Source organism: Anabrus simplex, chromosome 1 (assembly GCF_040414725.1).
Source record: "Anabrus simplex isolate iqAnaSimp1 chromosome 1, ASM4041472v1, whole genome shotgun sequence".
Classification (NCBI taxonomy): Eukaryota; Metazoa; Arthropoda; class Insecta; order Orthoptera; family Tettigoniidae; genus Anabrus; species Anabrus simplex.
Genome location: NC_090265.1, coordinates 604,286,515 through 604,304,197, shown reverse-complemented (window position 1 = coordinate 604,304,197; position 17,683 = coordinate 604,286,515). Strand labels below are relative to the sequence as shown.

The window sequence follows — 17,683 nt, the reverse complement described above, 5'->3', positions numbered from 1 at the left end:
ACTTCTTTGGGTTATAAACTTGCAACCCTAATCATCACTTAACAGTCTGGTTCGATGCAGCCTTCATGCCACCCTATCCTCTGCTAAACGTTTGTTTTCTACTACATCTCCTCTAATCTATTTGTCATGTTCATGCCTTGGTCAACCCCTACCGTTCTTACCGCCTACACCTCCTCTAAAACTAACTCAACAAGTCCTAGTTAAATGTAAAAATGTTGTATTTAGCATCTTGATTTTTTGTTTCATGTATTGGTGGAAATTTTCAAGCTATAAATCAAAACTGTTTCCAGAAAAGCAGGATCATAATGAATGCCATTATTAAAATGTCACAATTAAAAAAAGCGATACCAATAGTGAAAGCAAAATAAAGTTAGAATCGTTCTTTGTTACTAAATCACTGTCTATTCAGTCGGTACTAACATTATGTAGCACGTAGGCTACGAAGGTTGCAAAATTTCAGAAAACCTCTGGCAGACACATCGGGATCTAAGGTGTACTATATGTAGAGGCATGGTTTTTTTGCAATAAGGGTAAACGCGACAAAAAATATTCTGAAGCGATTTTGAAATATCCTAAAGAATCGTATGATTCTTGTTAATAAATCAGTGATTTCTTTCGCGAAATACAGCGAATTAAAATGACAAGGCCAGTTTAAAATGAAATACACTTATTTTGCGATAAATGCGAAAATGCAGCGAATTAAAGTGACAAGGCCAGTTTAAAATGAAATATACTTATTTTGCGATAAATGCGAAAATGCAGCGAATTAAAGTGACAAAGCCAGTTTAAAATGAAATATACTTATTTTGCGATAAATGCGAAAATGCAGCGAATTAAAGTGACAAGGCCAGTTTAAAATGAAATATACTTATTTAGCGATAAATGCGAAAATGCAGTGAATTAAAGTGACAAGGCCAGTTTAAAATGAAATATACTTAACCTATTTAGCGATAAATGCGAAAATGCAGCGAAATTCGTGGAAAATAACGGTCTTGAAATTGTATTCCAATATAACGTGTGCGAAGGGAAACAGAAGACAGAATAAGGATTTCTCAGTTCGATAAAACTAGCTTCGTATTAAAATTCTATAAAATCCCTTAATGGTATGCCCATGTAGGGTAAAAGCTACGGCCGTGTAGAGTGAAATTAGTTATTAATCTTGATTAAGGCTCTATTATAGTTCTAATAAAGATTACATAAGAAGTAATTAATTATCAGTATGGTTTCTGAGCCTCCGTAGCTCAGGCGGCAGCGCGCTGGTTTCTCACCGCTGGGTTGCGTGCTTCAAATCCCGGTAACTCTATGTGAGACTTGTGCTGGACAAAACGGAGGTGGGGCAGGTTTTTCTCCGGGTATTCCGGTTTTCCCTGTCATATTTCATTCCAGCAACTTTCTCCAATATCATTTCACTTCATCTGTCATTCATTAATCATTGCCCCAGAGGAGTGCGACAGGCTTCGGCAGCCGGCACAATTCCTATCCTCGCCGCTGGATCGGAGCTTCATTCATTCCATTCCTGATCCGGTCGAATGACTGGAAACAGGGTGTGAATCAATATTATTTCTCTTTATCTATCTTTCACACAAATAATTCAAAAATCCCATGAATTAAACATTTTATGAATAATTTTAGGAAATGATTAAAGTGAAATTAAAGCGCTGGGGTCAGCCCTATTTCGCCAAATAGCGCGATTTTTTTCCTTTTCGCGAAATCGAACAAAAATTAATACGAAAAAATCATCCCTCTAACTATATACAATGGAGTAGTTAAATAATCCTTCCAAAATATATGACCATCAACTCCTTGCGGAGCCGAAAATAGTAGGAATGTTACTGATACAAGCAAATGAGAACAATGCGAGATGGGATTCGCAGTGAAAGAGATAAAGATGAGTTAGGGATGACACATTGGGTGAAGTGTTTGTTACTCACTAACTGGCCTCAGTGTTGGTGTCATGCGAGGTGAGAGGAGGAGGAAGAGGAGGAGGAGTATTAGTAGGAGGATAGTTAAGTGGGGGAATGACGGACTCAGCCATGGAGGATAAGAGAAGCAAATATGTGTACCGTGAGTACATAAATAAATCTCAGCAGTATGGATCTTGTATGTTCAGCGCCTTATGGCTGTCAACGTGATTGATTACATCAAACAGAACTGAGATGTATCACAAGAGAATGACTCTAGTAATCGACGTTATCGTTCTGTATACAAAAAAATAGTGTTTATTTTATAGAGGAATCTCTTTCAGTCAGAAGCATACGTTTGAACTTCATCGGCTAAACAATCATTCTCTCGATTTATTGTCAGGCTTGTGTAGGATCTATGTTCAAAGGATCAAAAGTAGGCGATGAGGAAGTTGGAGCATTAAAGTCACTGTTATATTTGATACATTCCAACAGATTAGCTGGCAAATGTTGCTTTATCTTTTGGATACCCACATTTCTAGCATGTACACAGGGGCGATGTAATCACTAGCTCGGTACATTCGTAGCCAAGTTTCTACATGTCCGAAAACATGCAAACTTGCCATGATGAAACAGCACATCGTGTGAACTCTCCAAAATTAAATTGCAATCACCCACGTTGTCAGGTGAAACCTTACGTACACAATTTCCTTAAAAATCATTAAAGCCGCGATGCATTTGTCTTTTTTTTTCTAATTCACTTGTAGACTATCATATTTTGACACAGAATACGCCCATCGGATTTCGAGCCACTCTTTCGTCCATTGAAAGTATAACCAAATGTCCAATTTTTTCTCTACTTTCAGTTCCATTCTGGAAATTAAATAGGTTTGATCCCTGGCCGGGTCTGGGAATTTAACTCCGTCTGACTAATTCTTATGAATCGGGAAATGAGTGTTTCTTCCAATACACACAATACACCATTAACACGCAATAGCGTTGCGTTGGGATCAGGAAGGGCATCCGGCCGTAAAACTGAGTCAAATCTGGATGTGAGAGACATTGGCATGATGCAGGAAAAACGCGTTCGAAGAAGAAGAAGAAGAAGACATGAGTGTGGATCAGTGGTAGAGTGTTGGCCTCTGGATCCCAAGACATCAGGTCGGAAGGTCGGAAGAAAAGTCTATTGGACATTCCATGCCATATGGTGTCAGCATGTAAAAGATCTCTGGTAGCACATTTGGTATTCACCCGACAAAAATTATTTAAAATCTCAGCCATAGACGCCCAAGAGAGATTCGGTTTACTCTTGACATCTAGCCAGACGGTGTCAAATTAAAATGCTTACATATGGCAGCTGAGGCCATCCGATTATTATTATTATTATTATTATTATTATTATTATTATTATTATTATTATTATTATTATTATTATTATTTATAGCTATTGTCTTTACCTATTTCATCTTCTGCAAAATCATCAGGGATCAAACTATTCCGTCGAAGGATTTCACTCGGGATTCCAGAAAATACTTAGGCCTATGACTTATCACTCCAGCGTTTGGAGATTAATCCACAACTTGCAGCAATAACATCGTCATACAGTAGCAAGCAGGATATGACAACAGGAGGCAGCCTATAAAAGAAATCCCCATAAATCAAACTCGTAATGAAAATATTGTGTGGAATTATCATGCACATAAATCTTCTTCGTGGCCTATTTACTAATTTACTGTGGTCGGTACTTTTATGTGGATTTGGTCAAATTTTACGGGCGGGTGCCCTTTCGGACACCAACCATATGTGGAGGAATATATTCGCTCTTGTGCATTTCTGTGGTCACTGGTATTGTGGCGTGGTGTATGTGTATTAAGAGGAACACAAACACCCAGTGTCCGAGCTAGAAAAATTAATCACTCGCAGTTAAAACCCTCGGTCCGGCAGAGAATAGAACCTTGGTCCCCCGGAACCACTGACCAACACGCTGACAAGACAATTTATCCGTGCGGTATCATACTGTATGATTTAAAAGTAAATGTACCAGTCATAGATCAGCAACAAGACTAAATAATTAATTAAGTTATGAACTTATAAATATATAAATATATAACTTATAAATAATTTTTTGGACATTTTTCTCAGAGTATTAGACCATTTACATCTGGACATTCTTCATTGTACCATCAATTTTTGGATGTTCTGGAATAGATATTTTTGTTTGTGGATATTTTTCTTCATGGACATTCTTTCTCATCAACATTTGACTTGGACACTGTGATCGGGAAGGCGTCCATCGTTTCGTTCTGTTGCTGGGTCCCACGTTAAAAAAACCGTGTGTCCCAAAAACGACTATCCACTTATTGTGATCAGCGATTGACAGGAAGAGAAACATCGGAACAATAAGGTTTGGGTGTAACATTCCACGGGTTCAACAAGTTGATTCCAAAAAGAAGAGGCACTAAGAACGTAAGAACCATGTTTAAATATTTTGAAGAAAAGTATCAGGTGCTGGGAAGTGATTGGGTCAAGTGAAGACTTATCACGAAATTTTCAATTAATTTATTCCTTGAATGGTATTTCTATTTCGTTTTTAAAATATATTTGTTTAGGTGTTTTACGTTTTTCACTGTCAATAGTAAATAACCACTTATACGGTAGGCCTAAATGCAAAGAAAAATCAAGTATTCCTTGTTGGGGATAGCTGTGTAACAGTGGAATTTCAAAATTAAAAATATATAAGCTCCTTTTATCCTGTAAATTTTGTGAAAATTTGAATGGCATTAAGTACATTACTATCTATTTTATGCTTTTACTATGCGGTACCCCTTATTCTAGGACAGAACGAGAGTCAGACCACACCCCAATGCACAACATTAGTCAGTGAGTGTAACGAAATCTGTGATAAAATTTTGGGACTTCAAGCGCTGTAGACCGTTACATGTTACATTCTTCCGGCTCTACGATATTTGAACATTCGAGGACTAGGCTTTCAACTCCCCTTTTATGATTAATTCTCCCTACTCTTCAAGTGATTATTTCCTCACCTTTATCTTCTTCATAAATTGGGAATAATAACCACGTCATTTAGGAGCTTATACAAACAATCATGACATACCTGCTGAAATTAGGAGCGTGTCAAACCACCTCCGCTTTAAGAAACTCTGTCAAACCTGGTTAAAAAATAATAATTATTCATAACATTCGTTGGATTAGATCATAGCTAAGTATTCAGGTTAATTAAAACATGTAAGTGATACCTTAAGATATTAAATTGTAGATAACTTATTTATTGTATGGACGGACAGAATTGCAGGCTTCATAGCCTGAGTCCCGCCATATAAAACAAGACAATAAATAATAATAATAATAATAATAATAATTTTTGTTTGCAGACAACTGCACAATACTTCCCGTCGTTGATATACAGGATTGTCGGAAACAACGTTGACCAGGTATATGAGCGTTAGAGGGGTTGGTCACGCTGATAAATACTTTGAAAGAAATAATTCAGTATCTCGCACTGTTGTCATTTTATCAGTTGTTGAAGTTAACCGATGAGATCACTTCGCGGGTGAATTCAACTGGGCTTTGGGAGGTGATGCTGCCAAATCTAGGTACGTGACTTCAGACCGGCATGAGAGCACCAGTCGAGCAATAAAACTTCGTCAGGGGTGGGGTTTGAAAACAGACCTCCAGCATCGCGCCAAAGGAAGTAAGCAACGGTGACACTTCGTGTGTGCTTGTTTGATGGTGATTTCTCGACATGGCTCTCCAGGCGTTTCACAGGAGTTTCCCCATTTCACATTGGATAGTAAACTCATAATCTGTGACGTTTGCAGCAAATAGGTGAGTGAAATATGTTTTATATTTTCCCCTAAAGAGTTATTATCAATTTAGGAAAATAAAAATGATACTTTATTTTATAAATGCGTATTAAAATACGTAAAATTGAAGCTGCCTAAAGTATATTTTTAGAAACTATTTTTTCATACTGCATTTGAAAGTCTAATTTAGGCACCTAAAATAATTGAAGGTTACAAACTTCATTTCGAATGGTCCGTATTGAACTGAGATTATATATATATTAAAGTAACATTTACTATTCCACCTTTTCAATACAGCATATTTTTGCAATGCTGTTTTACATTACAGTTAAATATTTATTTGGTACCAGTTTCGACCCTGTTCGGAGTCATCATTAGCCATAAACATAAATTGTACAATTCATTCGAAATGTCCTAAAACAATACAATTTTAACATAACATTATTATGAAAATAGATAAATATGTTGTCATTAATGCTTTCACGGCCCGTACTTAAAGACATGATAGTGTACAGGCTTTTGGGCTTATGCCGTGTCAAGAAAATAAGGTAAAATTCTTAACGTTTCGCAGGGAACTGTGCTCTGCGTCCTCAGAAGAAATCTCGACTGTCCACGAGAAAGGCTTCTTAAACAAGAAACGTTAAGAATTTTACCTTATTTTCTTGACACGGCATAAGCCCCAAAGCCTATACAGTATCATGTGTTTAGATAAATATGACATTGTCGAGTTAAAATGTTAATGTTGTTAATGTTGTATTGAAAATGTGGAATTGTAAATTTTACTTAAATATATCCTACCTAAAATAACTTCTTTTTCACCTAAAAGCCTGGTCTCGTGCGGTTTTTTGCAGCAGTAGAAAACCTTGAACTTTCTTTCTTGAGTCCATTGACTTGCTGGAGGCGGTGTAGTTAGTGTTAAAGAAAGTTGCACATAGATCTTACGACGTTTCTCTACAGGTATCTACTGTTTTTCAGTCGAACCGATTTTCATTTGGTCCGGATATATTTTAAATTTGTTAAATCCATTTGCCTTCGGGAAATTGTTTTGTAGTTTTGACATTTTAACAAAGATATAGTTAGCAGTTCTGGAATATCTAATTAAAGGTGGGGAGAGAGGGGTGGCATATAAAAATAACAGAAAATAGTATCGAATCCATAGTTTTCGGAATCGCTCAGATGAACAGTGACACTCCGGATTTCGTTTAAGTTAAAGCTCAACCACAATCAGAATAGGAGTTAGAAGGGGTGAAAATGAATGTCCAAAATGACAGAGATTATCGGTGTATCCTAAGCGTGTATGTTTCGTCCGGCTCATTGGCTGAATGGTCAGTGTTGAGGCCTTCGGTTCAGAGGGCCCTGAGGTCGATTCCCGGCCGGGTTGGGGATTTTAATCGCGTCTGATTAATTCTTCTGACCCGGGACTGGGTGTTTGTATTTGTTCCAACACTTTCCTCTTCATATTCAGACAACACACTATACTACCCACCACCACAGAAACACGCAATAGTGATTACATCCCTCCATATAGGGTTAGCGTCAGGAAGGGCATTAGGCCGTTAAACAGGGTCAAATCCACATGTGCGACGAAGTTCGGACCCGCGACCCCACAGAGGTGGGAAAAGCGGTAGAAGAATAATAAGAAGAATGCACGTATGTTTCAGCACAACTCTCAACCAAACTCTGTACACATGACTTACTAAGTGGAAGAAAATACTGTGAGGGTAAAGACACCATTAGGAATGTGTGTGTGGCATGTAAAAATGATTGAAAATGACCGATATTAGTGTCGAATCCATAGTTTTCGGAGTCACTTGGTTGGTTGGTGACAGACAGTCTTAGTGACAGCTGGAATTGTGTGCATCGTATTTAGCGCGACTCTACATACAAACAGTTATAACTTACTTTTATTATTTGAAAGGATCATCTACTTCGCAGACAATCTGAGCTTCCCCAGAGATAAAGTTAATGCGAAACTAAATAATATCAACCTAAAAAAAATTTGTAAAATATCCATTAACATCACAATAAGGAAACAAAAAATCACTATAGACAGGTTATATGAATCCTAAAATTTGGAGTTTGAGACGATCAAAAACTCCTTGAAACGTATTCAGAAAATTATGCTGGTAAAGTTTTTCATTGTGTCTTCTATACACTTCTTCAACTTCGACTCAATACTACTAGGTTACATTAATATTTGACAAAAGTAATAATTTCGTATGGCTATTTCTAGCCGTGTGCAGCCCTTGTAAGGCAGACTCTCCGATGAGGGTGGGCGGCATCTGCCATTTGTAGGTAACTGCGTGTTATTGTGGTGGAGGATAGTGTTATGTGTGGTGTGTGAGTTGCAGGGATGTTGGGGACAGCACAAACATCCAGCCCCCGGGCCAATGGAATTAACCAATTAAGGTTAAAATCCCCGACCAGGCCGGGAATCGAACCCGGGACCCTCTGAACCGAAGGCCAGTACGCTGACCATTCAGCCAACGAGTCGGAGATTGGACAAAATGTCACCTTTCTTTGTGAGACCTAATGTTTACAAAGCACTATGTCTTTTGGTATGGGCTACAACAATTTTTCCTTTGATTGGCATGTGCCGGTCTCATTCTTGTTTACGACCATATGAAAGTGACTTGAGGTATGAGCGATGCTATTGATACTATTCCTTATGCGGACAGTCCCTGCTATGAATGATATGGAAATGTCGCTCTTAGAGTCGTTTTGAAGTGTACATTTCCGTTAGCTTGTGGGACTGATAAGCAATAGCAACTTCTTTAACTGTGACGAAAGAAACGGGAAACTACTTCACTAGTACACCTCTCCAGCGACGCCTGGGCCATCTGTGACATCTGGTGGTGGAACTGTTGAGGATCTTTTGAGTTGAATAATCAGCATGCATATATTTTTAAAAAAATCTCTCACCATTTTGTGTTGAAAACATATAACAAATGTTTGGAGTACTAGTCATTTTACATCATAATACACGTGCTATATTTAGAAAACGTAGCTAATAATAATAATAATAATAATAATAATAATAATAATAATAATAATAATAATGTGTGTATATTGGGTATTCAACCCGAAGGCTCGTTTGATCCTCCACAGCTCCGCCAACAGCTGTCATAGATAGCCTAGGTGTCACTGAAGAGACATACTAGGGAAATGAGGAGTGATGTAGTTTCCCATTGCTTTCCTCACTGAGCCAGAAGTTGCTATTACAAATGAGTATGCCAAGCCCACTGAAATGCATGCACCAACCGATGCTATGAGCGATATTTTCACACCATTCATAGCAGGGACTGGCTGTATAAGGAATGGTGTTAGTAGCACCACTCATACCCCGGTCACTTTCATATTGTCAAAGCCGAGAATGAGGATGAGACAGGTCAATGAGAGTAACAAACATCAGAAGATATAGTGCACTGTAAACGCTATATCTTGTCAGCAAATATATAGTAATAATAATAATAATAATAATAATAATAATAATAATAATAATAATAATAATAATAATAATAATAATAATAATAATAATATGGTTTCAGCTAACGTGCGCAGGCTTCTTGTACTGACGCCATCCACATTGCCTTTCCATCCACTTCGACATTTATGTTTACCCCCACAGGTGGCAGAGTGCACCTGATCGATTTGGATGATCTATGGCTTTTTTAATTAATTTTATCAGGTAAATACAAAATTTCTCACCACACATCGTTTAGTTGCCAACATCGTTCGACATGGTGTGTCCAATGGACTTTATTCCGCGCTTGGACAATCTGACTACCTCAGCCGGTTGCGAAATCGCGATCTTGAGATCAGAAGGTCAACACTGATCCACAGATCCAACTTGTAAGTGGGGTTTATGAATTACCATTATGACCTCATGAGAATCACTTCACTTTTAACGACATAATACACCCCCAAATTGAGTGGATCACTTCCTGAAGGATTGGCCACCCCTAGCGCGCGTAATGCGACGCGACGGGGTGACAACGTCCCCACGCTGAAGCCGTATGCTCTGTGCAAATAGCTCTGGCAGCCAAAGTAAGCATATGGCAGGAACACAATGCTCGGACATGTCACTGCCATGTTAATACCATTCACTGTATCGAATACATGAAAGACAATTTTCAATCTCTTCCCCATCCCCGTGGACCATCCGGTTAGAAAATTGAGGGATAAAATACATAGGGGTGGAGTAAGGGTGGCCCAGAGGGTGGGACAGAGGAGGAAAGTTTTGATGCACCACTGAACATGTGTCGGAGGATCACATACAATGGGATACGGGAGAGTATGAAGGGAACAGAGAAGAACAAGAATAAGAGAAGTATTTGGTTAGAGACTGTAAATACCACACTACTGTATGATTGTCCCTCTTAATTGTGTAGGATGAGATTAGATAGAACATAGTCCCTTGCGATACGTGCTCCTATCATGTCATCCTAATACAAATTTTATTAGTCAAGGAGTAATTTTCAGGTGGAAAGATCGTCATGGAGCACTAATTTTTACCTAGTACTAGAAAAGAGAAAACCCAACATAGGAAATGAGTGCTATTGGCGTCGTTTGTACCTTTTAACATGGACATAGTCGTTGCGCCTAGGAAAACCACAGTGTGATAAGATTTCAGCTTAGAACTCTGACCAGAAAGATTCTGTCATTAAGGTTCAGTATTGCATGAGCTATGCCAATGAATTTTCTTTCGGTGATACATGTGCTGCGGGTCAGTATTTCCCCCTTATTGTTACATAGCGGTCTTTGTAGACGCAACGACGATTTGTTTTTGGGCTGTGGGTCCATCTGAAATTATCGTCATCAATTTAGCTTTGACAATATTTTGCGTGGACAGAAGATCGTCACCATGGTAACAAGGCAACCAGTATTCGTCATCTTCTTTCTTACATTATTGCCGTGTGCCGAAACTCCCTCGTCTATATAGAGTAGGTACAAATGGTGCAGTTTAAAACGAGTTTCCACTGTCTTTGACTGGCGTTTCGTCTAGGTCACATTACACCTGGCAACGTCACCGAAGTAGGTAGACATTTTCTCATAATACGCAAAGTTATCCCAGTTATTTCCGGGGTCGCTGGAGCCACCCTCACTCATTTTAGACTTGGACGGGGTTTAAGGCTGATGCTCCTCCTTGTGCCATGCGATTCTTGAGATAAAAATTTCAATCCAGGAATCCACCGGGATTCGAAATGTATGAGAAGCCAGAAGCTAAGCCACTGAGCTAATCGCGCCCTCTTTTTCATAATACGCACCTTTGCTAAAATTTATGGCCATTAAATTGTGTGCTAAACCAGCGACCATTTTGTTGGACGTAGATCCTGATAGGTTGAGCTATATTCTGACATGACATGGGAAGGTTGTGTGCTAAATATATTATTACAAGTTGTTTTACGTCGCACTGACACAGATAGGTCCTTTCACGACGATGGCAGGAAAGGGCTAGGAGTGGGAAGGAAGCGACCGTGGCCTTAATTAAGGTACAGCCCCAGCATTTGCATGGTGTTAAAATGGGAAAACACAGAAAAACATCTTCAGGACCGCCGACAGTGGGTTCGAACCCTCTATCTCCCGAATACTGTACACTGGCCGCACTTCAGCGACTGCAGCTATCGAGCTCGGTATGCGTGTGCTAAATCAGTAATCATATTGCTGGACGTAGACCCGACTCGTTGCCTGAATGGTCAGCGTACTGGCCTTCGGTTCAGAGGGTCCCGGGTTCGATTCCCGGCCGGGTCGGGGATTTTAATCGCTTCTGATTAATTCTTCTGGCTCGGGGACTGGGCGTTTGTGTCCGTCCCATCACTTTCCTCTTCATATTCACACAACACATCACATCACACTACACTACCAACCACCACAGAAACACGCAATAGTGATTACATCCCTGCACATAGGGTTGGCGGCAGGAAGGGATTCCGGTCGTAAAACACGGCCACATCCACCCACACGTGTGGGGAAAAACGGTAGTAAAAGAATAATAATAATAAAAAGATTGCTGGACGTAGATGATGATGCTACATAGAGTATTTCTTTCGATGTATCGGAACACACTATCTCACCTGGAGGTGCAGTGAAAGGGTTCTTTATCTATAGCCCCTGCATATCATAAGAGACTACTAAAAGGAGAACAACCAAAGAATCTTTACTCACTCTCTCACCTTCTCAGCCGAAAAAATCCATGATTCCATGGTTTTCCGTATAGTGAAGACATTCATATACATCTTTTTTTGTTTTCTATTTTGTTTAACAAGGTCTTGACATGATTCCTGCGGATGCAGTGTGCAGCCTTTAAGCTTATTGTACTACCGTGTTTGGAATTAATAACAGTTCTCAATTCCTCTGTTCTTAGAATATTCATTCCCAGTAACGAGTCTGTATTTAATTCCTTATGTTCTTCTTCTTATTTATCTATTTACCCTCCAGGGTCGTTCCCTCAGACTCAGAGAGGGATCCCACCTCTACCGCCTCAAGGGCAGTGTCCTGGAGCTTCATACTCTGGGTCGGGATACAACTGGGGAGGAAGATCAGTATCTCGCCCAGGCGGCCTCACCTGTTATGCTGAACAGGGGCATTGCGGGGGTATGGGAAGATTGGAAGGTATAGGGAAGGAAGAGGGAAAGAAGCGGCCGTGGCCTGCAGTTAGGTACAATTCTGGCATTTGCCTGGAGAAGAAGTGGGAAACCACGGTAAACCCCTTCCAGGATGCCTGAGGTGGGAATCGAACCCATCTCTACTCAATTGACCTCCCGAGGCTGAGTGGACCCCCTTCCAGCCCTCGTACCACTTTTCAAATTTTGTGGCAGGGCCGGGAATCGAACCCGGGCCTCCGGGGTTGGCAGCTAATCACACTAATCATTACACAACAGAGGCAGACCCATTCCTTACGTTCATTGAGTGTATTCCCAAACATGGTAGCCTACCTTTTGCGGGCTTCAGCCTCGCGTGTAAATAATATATGATCAGTTGTTTCTAACTCCTTCCTCCTTGATCTTCATACTTGATTGTTCTTTAAAATTCCTATGAATGGACCGACATGTTTTGTCTTAAGTTCCTTTTCACATTTGAATGTCTTGTGAGGGGTGCTACTAAGAATCTTAACTGAGTTCTACTGCACTCAAGTGTTTCACTTGTTTTCTTACAGGGTCATTTAAGAACGTTTCTCATGTTAGATACCTGCTGTTGTTTTCCACCTTTCAATTTGTTCATCATAGCCTCCGCGTCTCAGGTGGCAGCGCGCCGGCCTCTCACCAATGGGTTACGTGGTTCAAGTCCCGGTCACTCCATGTGAGATATGTGCTGGACAAAGTGGAGGTGGGATAGGTTTTTTTCCGGCTTTTCGGATTTTCATCATTCGAGCAACACACTCATAATCCGTTTCCTCATCATAATCATTTTTTTAAAATCCTAATCAGTGGATATATTTTAAATGTGAATCTATTATTTCTTTTCATCTCGTACTCAGGGGATGATGATCTACACTAGGCCCCTTTAAACAATAAACATAATCTTCATCATTATCGCTTTCTCGACCGGGTCCGCTGCCTCTCTTATCAACAGTTTCTTATCATTTAAACCTCTGGACCGGCAAGGAATCGAACCCGGATCCTCCACGTGGGAGGGAAGAACACTAACTTTGCAGCACGGGACTGGTTTAAAGTTTATCATCCAAGGAAATAAAATCTAAATATAACATCTATATTCAGTAGTTATTCTAAAATATAACTGCCTGCGCTCGGACACTTTGTTACATTTTCAGCGAGGTAACGTTGCTTGAGATGGGGTCGCTGTATGATGGGATGAGGTCTAAGTAGCCCCTCTCAGTACAATAGAGGGCATGGATCACTCTTTCCCCAATGGTTGCTTCAAGTGAAAGTATCTTACCAACCTGCCGGCGTGCACAAAGGAGAGGGCTGAGTTAAGCATTATATTATTAGAAGATTCTTAGTCCAGTATTGTGGAATTTTTGTTCGTTCCGCTCTGCTGCAGACTTGTCATAACCACGGGGAGGCTGGGAGAGGCGACCACGCAGAAGACAAAGCCCCTCTGACATCTACCAAACTTATTAAAACTCGGCTCTAACGCCTGTTTGTCACAGGAGATTTTTGTCTCCTAAAATACAATCAAGTTAGTGAAGAGAACGTATTTCTTGAGATCAGGGCCTACATACTGTACTGATCATCATCATCATCATCATCATCATCCATCCTGTCCCACTCGTTGGCTGAATTGTCAGCGTACTGGCCTTCGGTTCAGAGGGTCCCGGGTTCGATTCCCTGCCAGGTCGGGGATTTTAACCTTCATTGGTTAATTCCAGTGGCCCAGGGGCTGGGTGTTTGTGCTGTGCCCAACATCCCTGAAACTCACACACCACTCATAACATTATCCTCTACCACAATAACACGCAGTTACCTACACATGGCAGATGCTGCCCACCCTCATCGGAGGGTCTGCCTTACAAGGGCTGCACTCGGCTAGAAATAGCCACACGAAATTAAATTAAGAAAGCATGATCATCATGATCATAATCATCATGTGGAGCTATCTCGGTGAAAAAGAACTATTGTGTCCGACTCATGATCCTTAAGATCTCTGGTTAATTTCAAACCGACGTGAGATAGCAGAACTTAGTAAGGGTGACCGACATTTTGGCCTTCCATCTCACAATCGTTAATATTGTTACGAATAAAACTCCATCTGTTTCATTACTCTAATTTATTTCAGTATGACCTAATAAATGCACACACACACGCACACACACACACACACACACACACACACACACACACACACACACACACACAGTTCTAATCAGTTACGAAAGGCCACACTTGCTAATTAGTTAATTACAAATCTATTAACAAGTCCTTCTTCCTTACGGCGCAACAGGCGCTCCAGCTCGTTGCTATACCTGTGGACGCATAACCCTTACTTCCACTTCCCCAAGACCGGTCACCTCATATAGCCGCTGTGTGTATACCGCTGGACTTGAACACAGGGCTACGGGTCACTGTCACTCGACATGCGATGACCGTTCGTTCGTTCGTTCGTTCGTTCGACTCCACAGACAGTCCAGTAATTCACACAGACACATGCAGTGAACAACTAAACCCCTGAACAGTATTCAACAGCAGGACAATACTCAAAACAGCGAACATTAACACAGGTCCATTCCCCTTACACTCACGATAGTGGCTTCCCTCGCTGACTCACCCCGAGCCTCAGTCTACAGAAATACATGAACACACAGTACAGCCTTCCCTTCCGTCGTCTCCAGCCCACCCACTCACTGGTCTCTCAGACACCACAACAATAGCTCCTCGTTCAGAGCTCGGTGGGACACTAGCGACAGCCAACACCACTATCGCCCTCAGCGCAGCCACCGAACCCCTCTGACTTCACCGCGGAGTCCAACTGTGACTGACTGTCCGCGGCTAGCATCCCATTTTATAGCTTGGGTGATATGAGCCAGAATTTTTGCGAGGTAACTAGAGGCAGAACATTCCCGTTGAATCTCCAAGAAACTTATAGTTAAGCCGGCCGACGAGAACAATACACGAAAAGGCCGGCCCTACCGCACAAGCCGAATGGGAGATTCCCGGTCGTCTGATTCACCAGCCCTTTCCTGGAAGTACCGAAAAGGCTACCAAGGGGCTGGTACGTAACAATATGTTAAAGATGTCTGGTGTCACACTCACTGTTCTCCCGCCCTAGGCACTGTCCAGTAGAGATCCCTTTTCCCTGCTAGACGGCACTGCAGTCAAATCTTCGATATTGTTACATTGGTTGCGTAAATGCCACAACTTACAACATCGTACTTAATGAGACTCTTTTATTTATTTATTTATTTATTTATTTATTTATTTATTTATTTATTTATTTATTTATTTATTTATTTATTTATTTATTTATTTACTAGCTTCGCTACGGTATTCTACATTGTATACAGATTTCTCCGTAAATTACTGTAAAGGCAGTGAGTAAGAATAAATTGCACCTACAAACGGACTTCATCATCAGACGCCTCGTTCAGTGTTCTACATGGTTGGTCCTATGACACTTTCTCGTATCTCCTATATTTATGGGTTAGATTCAGTTAGTCATTGAATGGGGGTAAAATTTGGTACAGTTTTCACATACTACTTTATTTTTTTGATACTCGTGTGGCACTGGAATCATACAATTTGGCGAACATATGGCCACTCACTGGTCATGTCAATATGCGTGCCCAATTTCATGATTGCATCTTTCCTTTAAGTGTGCCAAAGGATAACATATACGTGTAAAAAGTACAAAATTAATTTGAACTCGAGAATTACAGTTCTATTTAGCGTATAAGGGATAGAGATACTACAAAAAGTCTTAGGCCCTAAGTTGTAGATCTTTCCAAATTGAAACGCGATTGTGCTTTCTCTTTTGTGATACGACTTACCATTTAGCCACCAATTATTCTGAAACGAAGGTCTGAACCGTCGTTAAAATTGCATCCATATTCCGATATTTTCCGGAACCAAAAGTTATACATTTGCATAGCTTGGAATATTTCCTCAAAGAATAGTGTGTCCAGGTTTCGGGATTATCACTCGCATACCTACGGAGCAATTAAGGAAGAAAGTAATGCAGTTGAGAAATTTGAAATGAATAAAAAATAGGATTATAACTGAGGACAGCCGGATAGGAAAAATACGTATATACCAAATGGATGTATTGGAAAATCAAATGTCCCTCAATAAACTATGAAGGTATGAGTAGCGGATATAAGACAGCGATAATAGAGGAGAAATTTAGGCGCTGGGATTCTTAGGTAAACAGATACGAAGATGACTAATGGTGTTATTACTTAAGCTATTCGAGGACAGTTATAACCTCAAAAGATATTTCACCAATATCCCGCAGAATGGCCGATTGACGTCTCTCTTGTTTTTCACCCAAGGAGAAACCACGAATTTACAGGAATGATGACCAAAAATGGCAATACGTTACTTCCCTGCTGCAAGCAGTCAGATATTGCCGTGGTAACCTGCAGGTCATTGTGATTTTCTCCGTCTTTTGTAGGGGAAGGTAAATTATGAACATAACAAAAGTTGTTTATAATGAAGAGACGTTTCACATACAGTTCAAGGAGTTTACATAAAATCAATAGTATAAGAGAAAATGGAGGAAAGCCATTCTGGTTTTCCTATAAACTACCCGTCTATTCAAATATTTTAAAATGATATGCATATAAAAACCTTCCACGGGATGAGTATACACTAAATATGACGTTTGGTCGAGATCTATCCAGACGTTTCGCTGTGATGGTGGAACAAACAAACGGACAAACAGACATACACTAAAAATAAAAACCACCGATTGAGTCTTGAGTTGACCTAAAAGGGTTGGCGTCAGGAAGGGCATCCTGCCGTAAAACAGGGCCATATCCACACGTGCTACGCAGTTCACACCCGCAACCCTCTAGAGGTGTGGGAAAAGCGTCAAAAGAAGACGAAGAATTTTTCTTTCACTTGTACATTTTCTGTGGCTAGAAAAATCTCACTTACCTGAATTGTTAACCCTACAATGAGCCCTTCCGGTGTGAGAGTGAGGACTGTCTCCTTGGAGCCTCCCTGCCAATGGAAAACTTTGGCGGTGAGCTCACTTTGAATCTTAGGGTAATTCTGGATACAAGGCAGTGGTGAGTGGCTGTGGTGGATTTTATTTTCGGAGGGAAATTCGATGGTTAACGCTCATTATAGAAAAAAAAGAAAGTGGTTCTATCCTTCGAGGAATGAAGGTTTAACGATCACGGAAGGTTTAAAATAATATATTCAAGGACTCACATGTTTAACATCGTTTGGTTCGAAAGAGAACAAGAGTTGGGATGTCGAATAGGAAAGATGGAATTGTGAAACCTGGTACAGGTCACAATAAATGGAATCAGTGCCAGACTCACCAAGTGACCTCGTG

The 17,683-nt window shown here is 40.4% G+C and overlaps 1 long non-coding RNA gene across 1 annotated transcript in view; it reads left to right on the top strand.

The window, feature by feature from the left end:
- Window positions 1-17,683, top strand: part of LOC136870865 (uncharacterized) — an 882,383-nt gene that overhangs the window by 767,248 nt on the left and 97,452 nt on the right. The gene's annotated exons all lie outside the window — the stretch shown is intronic.